The following is a 15,675-nucleotide window of genomic DNA, read 5'->3' on the forward strand; positions in this document are numbered from 1 at the left end:
CTGAGAGATAAATAAACTGACAAACAAGCAGACTATCTATCCATCAACAGTGAGCCTATCTAGTATCCTGAGGTGTAAAGAATGGCATTTGAGATGTTGGGTGGAGCCTCTGTGGATGGCTCAAGTTAGGGTGCAGACATAAGTTACGAGGGATGAGAAGGCATCGGTGTCCTATAATTTAGAAGGGACACCCACAGCAATGATACCCTACATCCAACAGAGAGTATGCTTCAGGAAATCTGGAGGTGGTCAGGCTCAGTGAACACAGTAGATTAGAAAATAACACAAAAGAGGGTATGTCTGATTATGCAATGAAGAGATTGTGGAACAGCACAACAATAACGATTCCCATTTATGTTTTCAGAGCAATTTAATGCATTAATTCATTTAAGTCTCATGGAAACCCTTTTAGGAAGGAGTTCTTCCAAGTTCCTTATTTTACCCAAAGGAACATGACAGTTCTTGTCAGTGTACTGCAGTGGAAAGGAGAGGAACCTGAGCTAAAATGTCATTTCCAATCCCAATACCCTGTGTTCTCTTGGATAAATCATTTAATTTCCATGGACCTCAATTTCTTCTTCTATAAAATTAGGGCATTTGGGCAAAATAGGTTCTGAATTTACTTTCATCTCTAGATCTATGATCCCGTGACTCCCCCAGCTCTGAGCTGGCTATCCACAGCAAGATGCAACCTTGCTGTATTAGAATGTTGAGAGGGAAACTGGATGCAAGGAAGAAAATGACCCAAAAACCTAGTGTATAAGACTCTAGATGAATGGCCAACTTATTCAGAACCTAAGAGGTATGGCTATATACACTTCTATACCAATCGGATCCATGATTATTGAATGGATATTGACTTAGAAATGCAAAACCCAACGAGGTGAAGGAGGCAGAATGCTCTGGTTGTGTACTCAGTCTGTGAGTACATTACTTGCCAGCTACAGATAGGCAATACACTGGTCTAAAGATGAAATAGAGGAAAAAAGCAGGCTGGAATCTATGGGAAGTTGTGGGGCCCCAATAATGCTCCTGACTTACACTCACCCTCAGCCCCCTTTCAAACCTGTGCTTTCAACTCAAATATTCTGCTGGTGATGCTGTATGGCTTATAGCCATGGGACTCATAATCACAGAAATCAAAATAGCAGGGGACTTAAGAACAATGGGAAGATGCTTGAGGGGCTAATTACTTATGTTATCACTTAAGATAACACTTAGGAGTAATAGAAAGAAAAACATGTAAGACTTAAGTGGAAAATAAGGAATAACAAATAGACAAGTAGATCAGATATCTAAAAGGATCCCCTACATATGGATTTTCTTTCTGGATCACATTCCTTATTGGGGAAATGGAGTCTTTATCCTTTTATCCAAGTAGGGCAGTCTGGGAAACATTCCTGTCTATTTGAATGTTATATAAGTGAACACCAGTGTGTCTCTCCTTCCCATCACGTGCATACACACACACACACACACACACACACACACACACACTTTGATGTTACAGAATTGTAAGCTTTGGGCATAAAGTCCTATCCCCAGGCAGACCCAGGACCCTGACCCACTCCTGCGAGTCCTGTCCCTGAAATAGCATTACCAAGACTTGGGATGAAAACTTTCTAGTGCTCTCTCCCTACCCCCTCTTCCAATATGATTTTGCTAACATCAATCTCAGTTCCCAGAAGATTTGTGAACTGAAGTGTTACATTACACAAATATCAGAATTCAGATTTGAGCAAGATAACGATTAAAAAACAAATTAGATGCTTAATGGGGAGGGGAGCTTCTTTTCTTTCAATAACTTTCCAGTTAAAGGTAATTTAACACAGTATCACAAATGAGAATAAGCCTGAGGTTTTTCTCATTAAGAATGTTGATGAATCTTGTTCCTCTTCCTCTAATGAAAGCCAAGTAAATGGCTGATACGTCACGTTTGTCCAATTATACTTTGGAAAAAATATAATGTAAAATTAATTACTTCATGTATCTTGGTCCTCTCTCTCATACTCTGGATTTATACAATGACAATTAATTAAGTGACAGTTGCCATTCTCTTGGCTTATTTGAGGTGTGCTCATTGCAGGAGAGGTGGTTGCTGGGCAAATAATCATGACTTACCATTTCATTCCAATGAAAATGCTGTAACCTAGCTTCTGCCCTCCCTCCTGCAGAGAAGACAATCTCTACATTATATAATTGTAAACCGGCTTGCTACTGTTACTAAGCCTCTTTAAAATATCTTAATATCTTGTATCTGATTGTTTCTCTCTTTCCAAGGGTTGCTCACTAGTAATAACGCCCACAGCACCAGCCAGGATGGCCCAGCAGGGAAATTAGCTGATGGGATTTCTAGTCGGTCCATGTCGCATGCTCCATGGGCCAGCAGAGGGCTCCATGGTGTCAAGTTGGCTGTTGGCTAATGCTGTAAGGAAGTTGGGAAGCAGAGGGCAGGGAGGAGATGGGACCCTTCCAAACCCTTCAGTCCTCAGGGATGAACGTGCCAGAAGTTAAATAGCTTACCGTGAGTTCCTTCTAATGACCCCTTTGTTCTTCCAGAGCACCTTCTGCCCAAGCAGAGGAGGGAAATTGGAATCCCCTTTTGCAGGGAAATTAGAATTAGCATCCTGGTTTTCTGGATTAATGGCAGTAGCTCATAATGAGATGTCTAGCTTGGGCCAATGAGTTCCAGAAAAAGGGTTCTTTTTAGAAGCTTAGTTTTAGTCTCCTACCTTATTCTCAAAGTAGATAATGTTTTCAAGCTAATTAGAGAGGAAGATTGTGAATTCAGATGCTAGTCAGCACTCCCCATGAGCATCTTTTTATTTAGTTCTTTCCCCATCTTCTGTTTCCAGCTTCACCCTTCAGTCTCCAGGCTCTTGGGGAATTTCAAAAGCAAAGATTCTGAATGACATGAGAGGAACCTAGAGGCAGCCTCAGGGACTCCATTAGCTACACCAAACTGTTTCTTCATTCAACAGGGGGTTCCCTAATCCATTTAGCTTTGGCAGATTGATTCTGGGTCCTGAAATACTTAGGCAGTACATTATCTGAGGATGCTCTAACTTGATAAAGAGGGGGAAGACAAGATAAAGAATATCAGCACAGTCTTTGGGGAAATGACCAATAGAACAGGTCCTAATGCAACCTCAAAGTCTGAATATCAATAGCTTCATCACTTCTCAACCCATTCTTTTCCCTACCATGCCACAGAATTACAAAGTGGCCCAGGATTTCAGTGGTCAGGTAGTCCAATCCATTCAAGAAAAAGGAAAAAAAAATATATATATATACATATATATATATATATATATGGAGGGGGGGGACAGAGAGACACACAGAGAGAGGGATATAGAGACACACAGAGAGAAAGAGAGAGACAGACAGACAGAGAGAGACAGAAAGAGAGAGAGAGAGAGAGAGAGAGAGAGAGAGAGAGAGAGAGAGAGAGAAAACACATGAGGCAAATGGTTGCTCAAACATTGCCATCCTCCAATTCCCAACACCTGCATACCCTAATCTCACTTTCCTTTTTCCATGCTTTTTACCCTTTGATTAATTATGTCAGCATATTCTGTTCCTGAGTGCCTTGATCCCTTGATCTCTCATTAGTCATGGCAAGCCCAAACCCCATTTCAGTGCTATCACCCACCTTTGTACTCCTACACTTCTGCTGATGAACACTGCTAAAGAATATTATGAAACTACCCCTTCTGGGTCCATTAGAGAGTTCTATAATTTAATCTCGGCTGGGCCATAGTGCTGCATAGTTTGACTTTATTTGACTTTACAAGATTCCCCATGGTATCTATTTCAAACCTCTCTTCTCTGTCAAATTCATACATCATCCTTCCTTTCTTTAACCTTATCAACAAAGAACTATCTGCTCATTTACTTTGATAAGAGTTCATCTTTTTTTCTGAGTAATTAATAAGCAATTTATTAATTGGGGCAGCAAATAATCAATAGATTGATGGCCAGTGGTCTCGCTTGGAAACCAAAAATTAACAGAGGTCTTCTCGAGCTCTTTTTCCTGTACACTTAAAAACTTTCTAAGGCACTCTTTATGCCTACTTTCTTTGTTCTACTTTCTGACAAAAAGATGGATCTTATCCTTGCCAAGACCGACCACTTTGCCTGCATTTTGATCCCTTCTCCTTCTGCCTTTCCTTTAAGTCTATCTTCCATTTAGTTTCTAAAGTCATCATAAGACACAGATCTCATGTCACTGACTACACAGAATTAGCTCCATAGTATAAATTACAATTGAACTTTGGGGTACTTTCTCAAATTTATTTCACATTACTCCCTTTCACGGACTTTGCATTCCTCAAACTCATCTGCTAAGCTGTGCTCTGAGCCATCTGATGCCTCCTTACTTTCATAAAACCTGTTCCCCATGCCATATATATATGTGTGTGTGTATACATCTATGTAAAGACCTTTATTTCTCTGAAGGTGAAAAACTTATCTTCCTTCATAGGTCCAAGTCTTTCCAAATTTTTTCTAAATCCACTAACGAATTTCCTACACCAAAGCAATATTTCAAAACAATATTCATTAATGTCTGACATACAGTGTCATTTGCCTATTTTTATCTTTTGATTAAATATATTGGCATTTACATTGCTCTACCTCAATCTTTCTTTAGAATTACCCAATTATTAATGACAACCTCATACATATTGTTTACATTTCCATGAATCAAACATAAATGACTTTTATCGAGTCCCTTGTAATTTGTCTTCAGTATTTACCTCGTGTTTCTCTTGGATCTGATATCTATCAAGTTCAGATCCTTTTGCAATAAAATTCTGAAAATCTGGCAATTCATTGAGTGTCCTCTTTATTTTTTTTTTAATTTTGGTTCAGGATTATGCTTAACTTTGCTGAAATCTCAGCTCTTTTGCTTTCAATGTATGGAGTTCCAAGACCTGTGATCTTTTAATGTAGCTGCTGCTAGGTTTTGTGGGATTCTAATTGTGGCTCTAGAATAATTGATTTTTTAAACCTTGTTGCTTATAATATTTTCTTTTTGATCTGGGGATTTTGAGATTTGGCTATAATGTTCCCTTAGGTTTCCTTCCTAGTATCTTTTTCAGGTAATAATTAGTGGATTTTTCCTATTTCTATTTTCCTTTCTTGTTTTGAAACTTAAGGACAATTTTCAAAAAATTTTCTCGTATTATTTATCAAGTTCTTTTTGATCATAGCTGCAGATAGTCAAATTATTCTTCTGTTAATTCTCTTCCTGATCTGTTTTCCCTCCCTGTTGTTTTTCTTATGAGATGCCTCACCTTTTCTATTTTTTTTTCTTTAGACATTGGTTTATGATTATTTGGTCTCTTATAAGTGTTTGCTTCTTGCCCAGGGTCCTGTTTCTGCTGCATAGCTGGATTTGGGGTCCCTTATCAGCTGAGGTTCCCTCAATCTTTCCTGATTACCACACTTCCAACACTGTCTGCTGGACTACCCATATTGTCTGGGAAGTAAAAATTTTAGTGGCTGGGATTGAGGCTGCCTCCCAACCCAGAGTTTACTGCTTGCTGTTTGAGTGGAACTAGCCTCAGGTGTTTATGCTTCATACAGACCAAACTTTCATTCCTGTATCTTTCTTCTAATCTCAGATCTTTTCTGGTTTTCCCAGCAGAATCACTGTTCTGCCCCAGCTCTTGTTTGTTTTTAACCTCTATGTTTGCTATTTTGTCTGGTTTGTTCAAGAGCTTGGAATTTTCTGATCTACTATGCTATCTTCCCAGAATCCTCTCTCTGATTCTAATTTTTAAGGAATTATTTTCTTCAGTGAGTTTTTCTATCTTTTTTTTCCTCATTTGACCAATTCTCCTTTTAAATAAATTCTTTTCTTTAATGAATAGTTATGTTTCTTTTATCATTTGGCCATTTATATAATTTTTTGTGTTATTTTCTTCATTATTTTTGTGCTTCTTTTAACAAAATTTTAATTCTTTTTTATAATTTTCTTGCATCACTTTCACTTCTTTTCCCAAGTTTTCCCTAACATTTTTATTGCTTTAGTTAATCTTCTAGGAATTCTTTTTAGATGTGGATCCAATTAGCATTTATTTCTGAGGCTTTGCTTGCAGTTGTTTTCATACTGTTGTTTTCTTATGAGTTGATATCTTGTTCTTACTTGTCACTATAGTAGCATTTTATAGTCAAATTCTTTGTTGTTGTTTGATTATTTTATTTTCTAGCCTTTGCCTTGAAATTTTGAAATGTATATTAAAATTAAGTTCTGCTCCTTCAGGTAAGAGTAGGGATGGGGGTGGGGGAAAACTATCCCAAGCTTCAGGTTTTTTTGTACTTCAGTTTTCAGAGCAAATTCTGGGCAACTGAAAGTTTTTTGAGCTTCCAAGATGGTGTGATATAAGGAGAAATATGATTACTGATCTGCTGGTCTTTGCCAGGATGCCCTGCAATAGCAAATATTAGCACCTTTATCAGTTATGGAACTATATCCAGGTTCCCTACTTTCCTGCACTAGTGCTTTTCTCTGACTTGGAACTGAGAACAGAGTCCCTACTCCTTTGAGTTATTGCAAATGCTCCTTTGACCCGAAACAAGATATGAGCAAAAGAATTGCCAATTAGCATCATCTGCATTCAGTCTCAGTAAACAATCCCTTGCAGTATCTTTCTGGCCAATTGTCTGATTCCCTTACCATCTCTGGACTGAGGACTCATAAAGTTACTCTTGCTCTTGCCACTATCGCTACTATTGCATTTGGCTTCAAAGACCACTACTGGAAGTCGTGCCATGCTTCAGTACAGCTCCTACCCCAGTGTCACAGACTTCTGCTGAATTCCTAAATTGTTTTAAGCTGGGAAAAACTGTCCTAATCTGAACTTTTTTTTTTTTGCTCTGCCCATCTAAAATTTGATTTGAGGAGTTCTTTTAAAGTTGTTTGGAGGGGAATGCTGGGAGAGTTCAGTTTGCTGCTCATAACACCTGCCCCATTTCAAATACATTACTCTTTAATATGAAACAATATCTTATGAAACAAGCATACAAGGACAGACTACCATGCACTGCCAATTCTGTATGCCTCTTAGTGCAACCTAAGATCTCTTTTTCTTTGTCGTCCTATTACACTATTGATGAATTCAGCTTCCAGTTTCCCCTTGCCCCCAGAACTTTTTCTTTTGCAGATGAATAGCTGCCTCATTAAAATAATTATTTGTCTTCTACTTGTTGTGAACATGATCCCCAAAGGTGTTGGTTCCAGAAAGCCTCAGCTGTGCAGCTGGAAATAACAAGGCAGTTGGTTCATTGTTCTCATTTTTTTTGGCACTGTTTTTTTTTACACAAATATCTGTTGCTATCAGAATAGTCAGTACTACCTTTGAATAGAACAGATGAGAGAATTTAGAGAGATAATCAATCATTCAAAATGGTAGAAATTCTTGTGGTATGAAGGAAGGGAGGGGGAATAGATATGGGAAGTGGGATATAAAAAAGATAAGTTCCATAGTGAAATGAATTGTCAGAAACTCACCCTCAGAGATTGTCTAAGTCATTTGCTTTGTTTGAACCTTCATTTACCATTGCTTTGGTTGGTGGTTATTGTCCTTCATTCTTGAAGAAGACCAAAATATCATTACTAAGTTGGGGTTAAGGCACAGTATGCTCAATGGTGGCTGATCAGACCAAAATGATCTCAGAAGAATATTTGGAGGAAAGATGTCTCTAAATCGGCACATCTCACATTTCATTTGAAATACTGCAATTCATTTTTTTTTTGGTTCATAAAATACAGAGCCTTCTTACTGTGCCCATATCTTGCAATGGATTCCAAAGTTCTTTATAAACACTTTGATAGTGTCCTTGCATAATTTCTTCTAACCTCCATGTGAGGGCTTGCTTTTAATAAGTTCTCTATGAAATAGTCATTTAGGCTAACATTCAATGACATTCAAACAATGCAGCCAGTCTGTTGGCATTATGCTTTCCTTTTACTAACAAAAGAAATAGGAATAATAATCTTCCCATTATCCATCCACTAGGTTTGTTGTGAAGAAAAACTATTACTATAGAGATACAAGCTTTTGTTTTTATATCCTCAAAGAGTTTCTTGTGTATTTTATAGAATGAGAGCTTCCCGAAAACAGGGAGTCTTTCATAGCTAAACTTTGTATCTGTCTCCTTAACCCTACTCTGTATAATTGTGATACATCATAATGACATTGAATTGAATTAAAAGTAAGCCTCAGTTCAGATTGGGCTCAAAAATGCTCTTAGATCACCTCTATTGTTTGCTGTCATTCCCTCTCTCCAGCCTGATATCTTCCATTTGCTTTGCTGCTATTCATCTGAGCTTTCTGTCTCAAACACCAAGATTGGTTTTCTTGCAGAGTCCTCAGCTCATGTTTGCTCTTCACGCCAATGTCAATGTCACCCTGTAATTCTGATTGCTGTAGACCTCTGACCACATTAAATTCCCTCATGGATACTGTGATTCTCTGCAGATGACTATTTTTTTTTTCATGCACTCAGAGAATTATAACACTCTGTAACCAGCATTTGTAAAGTGCTTCTGTGTGCAACCCTGTAAGAGAAGTGTTAGAATAAGTAGAAAACTAAAACTGATATAAGACCATGGCCCCTATTCCCAAGAAATTTGTTGTCTAGAACAGAGATAGGACAACCTAAAGAGAAAAAATATATATAATGCAACGTACATGTCTTTGAAACTTACAAAACAAAATGATATGAAAAATTCATTTCTTTAGGGAGCATTGAATAAGTCCTTACTGAATTATAAGGATTGTGCTAGACATGGGAGATAAAAAAGCAAAAAAATATATAGCACATAGTAGGAGCTTAGCAAATGTTTAGTGTCTGACTAATAACAATCTCTTTTCTCAGGGAGCTTAAATTATTCTAGAGATGTGTGTGTGTGTGTATGTGTGTGTGTGTGTGTGTGTGTGTGTGTGAAGAGAATAGAGGGGACGGATATAAAAACAAATAAGTAAAAATAATGTATATGAAGATATGTGTGTGTTATAGGGGAGTGCTAGGACTTGGGAACATTAGGCGATGGTGGATCAAATCTTTGAGAAAAACTAACAAATGTACTAAGTAAAGACGAGGGAGGAATTGGACAGACAACAGGAAGAGAATAGGGTCATGAAAACTCAAGGAGAGAAGCAGGAGCGAGGAGGCCTTGGAGAGGGGATGGTCAACAATGTCAAATCTTGCAGTGCTATATACAAAATCAAGGACAATTGATGGAAGAAATCATTATGAATTCTATGTGTGTGAGGGGAATCAGAAAGACTTCAAGGGACAGCATGTCTCTGCTTTGTGCTTTAAGGATTAACCATGAATTCAGAAAGTAAAATGAGGGAGAGAAGACATAGTGAGCAGAGGGAACTACAACATGCGATCACTTTTTCCCACTCTAATATTTATGTCATTGGAACAAAATCCTGTCTCCCAACTTCACTGCTGGTGTTTTAACCCAAGAAATTTTTACACGAGCCCATATTCAATCTGAGCCAAGGAGTTTCTGGCAGCGTTCGTGCATGCACAGTGCAAAGTGTGCATGGTATATCTTCAGAACCAAGGCTACAGTGAATTGCATGATGCAACAGGGCAAGCACTGCCAGAAACACCTTGGATTTATTAGGTGTTTGATTTTGAATTAAGTTTTGGTGGTTGTGTTCAGAAGACTTTAAAACTATTGCCAAATTTTTCACGCTCTCCCCATTAGGCCAAGTGACTCCCTGTGGGAGTCGCAAGCCACAGTTTAAGAAACTTTGCCCTATATGAGTCAGTTAATTTCATTCAGCCTCTGTTTTCTCATCTGTCAAATAGTAATAATAATAGTACTTACTCTACAAGTTGGTTGTGAGTACAAAATTACAAATATCTTAAGCACTTTGCAACCCTTAAATGTAATTGTGGCTATTGTTATTGTTATCTGGGCTATCTAATTTGAGCAAGTCCTTTTCTAGTTCTCAATTTCTTCAGCTGTAAAATGGGGGAGCAGGCTGATGAGATAACCTCTAAAGTTCCTTCAGCTCTTGTAGTCCATAATACATTTCTGTATTCATGTGCTGACCACTTCGCTAAGAGGAGATTGTACTTAGCTCTCTCTCACTTTCAGTGTGACGTGTACTACAGACAGCTTAGAAAGCCCAGCCTGAGGATTCTGAGGCCTTCTGCTCTTAAGACAGCTCCAGAATATGGACAAGACTAGTTGGTACCTTCATGATTGCCACTGGCAGCAGGTTTGTTCTTGCTGCTCCCTGCTCAGCTGCCCTGCTTCTGTGATTATGTCAATATTCTATCCTGGAGAAGACTGGATCCCTGTTCTTGAAAAGCAAGATATCTTGTTAATAAGAGAAGGAACATGGGCAAGAGCAACTCCCAAAATGCAAAAGAAAATCAATAATAGATGCAGACATTACAATAAGTGTTTGGATGGTCATTCTTCATTTGCATTAGCCAGGATCATTTTCTAGAAGAACTGAATTAGATCCTGACATATGTGGCCAAGTCAGATAGAAACTGAGATGTCACCCTTCTGACATCATCATCTCTCCAAGCAACTGAAAGTCAGAAGCAGTGCATTGCATCTTCTTATTGGTCACTATCCCCATACTGTCACTATTAAAACAATTTTGTGGTAAAGGACTAATTTAATTTAAATTTAAATGGCTCCTGACATATCTGCATCCAGAAAAAGATCTAAGGAGCCTAAATGTATATCAACACATGCCATGTTCACTTCTTTTTTTTATGTTTTTTTCTATTTCTCCCACGTTTTTTTCCCCTTTTCTTCTGATTTTTCTCTCCCAACATGATTCATAAGGCAATGTGCATTAAAAATAAATAAACTTACTACAATAAAAAATTCACTAAAAATAAAAATAAGTGTTACTTAGCATGAAGGAGCTGACATTAATTTCCCTACTGTGGCCCATAATAATAAAAGGGCACGTGTAGAGTGGCAAATAGATAAGACATCTTCTCTGAGTAACTTGCACAAAGTTTACTGATCATAATTCATTCTTCATTAATACCAATTGAAATTGGAAAGATATTCATGCCTGCAGAGGCATTTCAGGTCCTTATCTCTCATAAAACAGACTCTCTCTTTCATTGGCCTTTGAAGCCCTTGGTGAATCCCTCAGCCTGCAGCTGGACAGGAGCTTGCCCTGACATCTTGAATCTGATTGAGGGGGAATAACATTAGGGAGGCCTGAGGCCTGGGCCCTGCACTGGCATCTCTTCAGAAAGTGATGGGGTGTCCAGGAGTTTACAGGTGGTATCTTATTTGAAGTTTCCATTAATCCTTCCAGAGAGGAAGGTGCTATTATTATAATTTTTTACATTTTGAGACCAATTGAAAAAATTGAGGCAAGTAAGAGTTGAGTTTACAAAGTCACAAAGCACATAATTTCTGAGGCTGAATTTAAACTTAGATCTCCCTGTTGCCAGGTTCTGCTCTGTATCCACTGCACTACCTACCTGCCTCTGGCATCCTGAAGACTAAGCAGAAGTCTACAAGCCCAGGAGGTTCCACAAGCTCAAATGGATTCCAGATCAAGGCAGATAGAGGATTGGGGGTTGAGGGTCAGGAACACCTACATTCAAACCCCACCTTTGGAGGTCACTAGCTGAGTGATTATAGCCCAACTATACCATTATAGATGGATAGACATAGATATAGATATAGAAATACATACATACATATATATATATATATATGTTATGTATATATATGTTATAGCTCATATAACATATATATATGTTATAGCTCAGCATAATTTAATACTAATAGTAATAATAAGAGTAGTAGCTAGAATTTGTCATTTTAAAATTTGAAAATGTCTTTATAAATATGATTTTACTTTTTGATTACTTTAACAAGTCTGGAAAGTAGGTGATATTATTATTCCCATTTTACATATAAAGACACTAAGGTAGACAGATTAAATTAATTACCACTAATGTGAATGTGAAAATGAAAGTTAAACTTAGGTCTTCCTGATTTTAAATCCAACATTAGACTTATTGAACTACTGACTAGCCTAATAGTAAATGGTATTTACATAGAACTTTTAACATTCACAAAGTTTCTTATATCTATTATCTTACTAGATATAAATATTTATTTATACATATATATACTGATTTTATATATACATATGCACATATATATTATATATACATATTCAGTGCTATTATTAATACTATTTTACAAATAAGGAGACTGAGTTTCAGAGATATTAAAGGAGGTGTGAAAGGTCACATGGCTAAAAAAGGATAGGAGCCAGGATTGAAATCAAGGCCATCTGGGGCAGGGGAAAGATTGTTTACTGACTTTGGAATCAGAGGCTATAAAGTCAAATCCTGTTGTCATTTACTACCTATGACATTGGGCATTAAAAATAAATAAACTTACTACAATAAAAAATTCACTAATTTGAGCCTCCATTAACTCATTTACAAAATGAGGATATGGAATGAATTGGTCTCAGAAGCCCCTCACATCACCCAGAAATGGCTATGCTGAATGAGAAGACTCTATAAGATGGGTCACTTAAAAAGCAGGGTTCCAGCAGTACATGAGGGAAGCATTTGTGTGCTTGTGAGCAAGTAGGTACATAAGGGGACTTGGGTACACTAGTGTCCCTATCGCCAGAGTTTACTAAGACAGGTTGTAGTAAATCATGACCCTTCCTAAGGAAAGTGGAGCTCCTGGGACAAAGATGTGCTCAAGCTAAGGAGATAGGAGATCTAAACCAATCACAATGGTAGGATGGATTCCAGCCTTCTATTCCCAGAAACCAAGAATAGGGATTCTCTTGTCTTATTTTAATTGACAATTGCCAAGAGATTCTGCTGATCTATAAAGTAGGATATGGATCATCAGTTCTAAAACTCATACTCTTACCAATTTTCCAAGCTCCTCAAAAGCTTTTGTTTATGCTGTTCAGTCATTTCAGTTGTGTCCGATTTTCTATGACCCCATTGGAGTTTTCTTGGCAAAGATACTGGAGTGGTTTGCCATTTCCTTCTCCAGCTCATTTGATTGTCTTCATCTAGCTCTAGTTTACTGGTGCCCAGTATGTTAATGACCAGATATTAATTTATATGATTCCATAATTCAAGCTGTAATTGGCTAGAGTTGGGGGAGAGAGAGGACAGAAAAAATAGATGATAATCAAAGCAGGGATTTTCTTGCCCAGGGTTGAGAGTGGAGGGGTGAAATTTGGTATTAAATGGAACACAGTCTACTTTTTATGTAGTTAATGATGTAATGTTAATGGTTTATTAATAAAAAAATATGTTTTCATTCATTGCTACGACATAATAAAATGCCTTCTAAAATAATGGCCTTGATTCAATAGAACATAAGGAGAGGATGGAAGGGAAAAATAATAGTAAATGAGGAGAGGCAGAAGTAGATGGTATATAGATTCACATATTTACAGACATACCTGACACTTGAACATAGACTAATCCACACAGTGGACTAAAATAGTCAGTGATCAACTAACTATTGATTTGATGATCTTAACTGGCAGCATGTGTACTGCCCATAATACCCTTGGTGGGTAGATGTGGGGGAAATATAGCTGGATATACATATATGCATGCATGCATGCAAATATTACAACATAAAAATGTGTGCAATATAGATATTAATGTGTATGTTACATACATGTGTAAATGCACACATGTGTTTATGTACATATGTATATGATATACATTTATAGAAATAGACAGAGATAGAGAGAAAGAGACAAAGACAAAGAAGACAATCATTTACTTCCCTGTTTTAGAAGCTTGATGATAATACCAAGGACATCTTTGTATTGGATTCTCTCTCCCATCCCCTTTCCCCATTTTAAATTATTGAAAACTCAAAACTTTATTATTCCTTCTGGCACATTCTTCCTGAACAGAGCAATAATGTCATTTTGATTGTGATTTTCTACTCTCTTTGATCACTTTTTCTGCTTAAGTGATTAAATATTTACCTTTGTCAAATTGCTGTATACAATTTAAACATAAAAATCAAAGAAGTGGAAGTTACATGCTCCTAGCAGTGAGCATATGGCTAAGCCTTTGGAGCCTCCTGAGGGTCCTCTAGCTTGCCAGGTACCTGTTGGTAATCACCATTAGAGGTGATGTTGAAGACCAATACAAATTAAAACACACATGGATTTTTAATATCTGGATGTCATTTCTTCCAGAATATTTTCTGTATGGCTCAGTCAGCTGTGTTAGGAAGGGGTTAGGAGTCCTGCTCTCCACACTGTACAGCTTATGACATTGTATTTCTGAGATCAGTGACTTAATGGTGGTCACAGAGATAGTAAATCTGAGAAATTATGTCTTCCTGTCTCCAATTTCAAAGATCTAACCTACTGACTTCCCTGCTTTGATCCCAGGAGAGATCCAGAGCTGGAGAAACACCAGAACAAAGAACAAGTTAGTCAAAAGGACTTTATTACAGCAATAGGGAAGACTGTGAAGCTGGATACATTCATGGGGGAAATAGTGTATTTCTTCACAGTCTTATAACACTGGGACATCCTTGACTAATCCTAGTAATTCTCCTTTTGTGAAATTAAGAATACAGTATTGCCCTCTCTAGGATTATCCACACTTCTCCATTTGTGATGACTTGATTAAAAATAAAATAGCTTCCTCCAAAGGGGCCCAGAAAGGTGGCCTTTTTCTGATTAAGGCAGAATTCTACAAGGCAGAATCCTTTTATTTTAAAATAAATAAAAGGAGGAATTAAATTGCATTATGTTGTACACCAGTTCACAAAACATGCCGTGTTTAAGGTGCACATCCTTTGGCCATATCCCAACATCATTAAGACTGATAGCTGTTTGATAGCCAATATCTTTTCCTTACAATTGGGTTTCCCATAATATAGATTGGCGGCGGGATGAGTGTGGAGAGAGTTTGTTTTAAGTCTCAGCACATGAAAAAGCTGAATGTCATTTTTGGTCATCTGAAAAATATCAGATCTCTTACCCTGGGATTACAGCATTATTCTTAATTTGAGATTATGTGAATGTGAGTACATCGTAGAAATTTATATGTAAGAGATGCAGAGCTTGGAATTAGTAAGAAGTCCTGGATTCAAATCTATCTCTAATGCTTACTCTGTGATCATTCTTAGTTGCAAAAGCTGCTTGATATTTTTAGTATCAGTTTCTCTATTTGTAAAATCTAACTAATGCTAAGGGTCTACCTTATAAGGTTGTGATGAGAATGGGGTAAGTGAATATACTTAGGGCTACAAAAAATAAGCTATTCATTCTATAGCTTGTTCAGGCTTGCAAAGCAATTTCCACCCAATTACACTACATGGCAGTCCATGGAAATACCATTGGCCCCATTTTAAAGAGAAGAAAATTGAAATTAAGGAAATCTAAGGGATTTACCCAAGATCATATCACTTGGGCGTGTCAGGTCCAGGACTTCTGATGTCAGGTCTTCTCGATATAAAACCTGGCTCCTTCTATACTATCTGCCAGTAAAAATGTAACTAAATATATACATCAGCATATAGGCATGCATATGATTAATATATACTATTAACTAGAACTACTGTCATAGTCACACTATATTTTTATATGAAAACACTATGGTATTGTGAATAGAGAAATTGCTTTGAAC

The 15,675-nt window shown here is 37.3% G+C and overlaps 1 protein-coding gene across 1 annotated transcript in view; it reads right to left on the reverse strand.

Moving 5' to 3' along the window:
- The window catches only part of PRKG1 (protein kinase cGMP-dependent 1), a 1,210,064-nt gene that overhangs the window by 323,855 nt on the left and 870,534 nt on the right, over positions 1-15,675 (reverse strand). The window lies entirely within an intron of this gene.

This window comes from Antechinus flavipes, chromosome 2 (assembly GCF_016432865.1).
Source record: "Antechinus flavipes isolate AdamAnt ecotype Samford, QLD, Australia chromosome 2, AdamAnt_v2, whole genome shotgun sequence".
Classification (NCBI taxonomy): domain Eukaryota; kingdom Metazoa; phylum Chordata; class Mammalia; order Dasyuromorphia; family Dasyuridae; genus Antechinus; species Antechinus flavipes.